The sequence below is a fragment of the Frankliniella occidentalis genome, unplaced genomic scaffold (assembly GCF_000697945.3).
Source record: "Frankliniella occidentalis isolate FOCC.00 unplaced genomic scaffold, Focc_3.1 Scaffold38, whole genome shotgun sequence".
Taxonomy (NCBI): domain Eukaryota; kingdom Metazoa; phylum Arthropoda; class Insecta; order Thysanoptera; family Thripidae; genus Frankliniella; species Frankliniella occidentalis.
This window is the reverse complement of record NW_026267168.1, coordinates 51,702-53,502: the sequence shown is the minus strand read 5'-3', so window position 1 is coordinate 53,502 and position 1,801 is coordinate 51,702.

The following is a 1,801-nucleotide window of genomic DNA, read 5'->3' as shown; positions in this document are numbered from 1 at the left end:
CACCCCCCCACTCATGACGGTACGTTCGGCGCGAAGGCGCGCTTGCCGCGGCTTCTCCTCCGGAGGCTCGCTCTATGGGATGGTCAAGATGCTTTTCGACAGTGGTCAATGCACCGGAACTTACGAAATATTATAGCTGCCGGGTATTTGTTTTGCATATGGAGGGCGAGCCAAAGATGACTTTTACAAAACCAGGGGTTTGACTGACTATATATGACTCCTCCAGAAGCGATACCTCACTATGTATGGTTAACTAATAGTGAGGGAACTTTCTTCAAACCCTTCAAATATCGCAACATATCGCATCACAACCTGCGCTTACCTCCCCCCTCCCCCACCAGCTCCACCGCGCCATCATCCGCGTCCTCAACGGCCTCAACGGCCTCGCCCAGTGACATGATCTCCTCCCCACCCCCCCTTGCCGACCTCCCCGAGCGCTGTTTATTGTGGTCATTCCCGCCCCTCTCCTGCTCCCTCCGCCCCCCGCCCGCGCACGCGGGCTATCTGCCCGTCCCCGTGCCCAGGCGGCTCCGCTCCGCCCTGTGCGAGCGCTAAATGCCGTGCGAATGGCAGAGATGGCAGGCTGCTGTGTGGTCGCTCGCACTGTCCCGCTCTCTCTTCCACCTCGCTCACCCACTGGCATGCCTCTGCTCTGCGCAGCAGACCCCTCTCCTCTCCACCACCACCCCTTCGTCGTTCACGGCCCTCGTTTGATGGACGACCATAGGGGAGCAGGCCTCTGCCCGCCTCTAGTACGGCTTGGCCCGCCGCGGGGGTTGACGACGACGACGACGACTGCGGCAGCAGCCTTGAGGCCTCGGCCGCTGGACCCGGCTTGACCAACTCCATTTCCTGGTCCGTCCGCGGGCGGGGCCCTCTCCCCGCACAGCCCTACCCTCGGCGCGAGTCTGCTACTGCTACTACTGCTGCTGCCGCTGTGGTCAGCAGGCCTGGACCGGGACGGCCCTCCCTCCTCGCCCTCGTCCACTCGAGATGGATGATGAGAACTAATGTAGCGACGTGTCGCGGGGTGTGAGGGGCGGCGTGGGAGGGGCACCCACCATCAATCCGCCCGCGAAAAACAATACCATTGAGAAGTACATATGACTAGCTGTGCCGTCTATAAAGGGAAATGTGCAAAAATTGTGCAAAACTCAAGAACACACTGAAATTTTGCATATTTCCTTCTTGTTGTTGTTGGTACGCAATTTTCTTTCATAGTGTCGGATTTGAGTTGGCGCTAAAACTACAATAAAAATGATGCTAAGGTGAAAGGCGCAGAAATCGCACACAGCAGCGGCGGCAGTATGAGCATCCCCACGGTTGCTGCTGCGCGGGGGGGATGACTATCGGAGCGGCGGACGCGAAGGAGAGAGGCCGGGGAGGGGGACCTCGAGCTGAAAGGGGTGTGATGAATGTATTGGAGATGCGCTGGGAATAGCTAAACAGCCGTCCTTCTGCCCGGCTCACCCCGCCGCGCTCCCTCATATGTATGGTGATGCTGTCGCTGCTGCCTGTCGCCCCGCCCCGCCCCGCCCCGCCCCGCCTTCACGAGTAACGAGGCGGTGTGACGGGACGGGACGGCCCCAACGGTAGATTGGAATCTCGTTAATAAGATTTTGTCCGCGAGGAGAGCGCGTGGCCTGCTGGCCGGGCCCCGGACTTGCGGCGCGCTACTTGTGCCGTGGCTTGCCGTGGCGTGGAGGGCCCGCAACGCCTGATAGAGAGGAGGACATCGAACAAGTCCGTAGTGTGCCCCTTCTCTCTACCGTGTGACGTAGGCGGGACGTTTGTCGCGGAG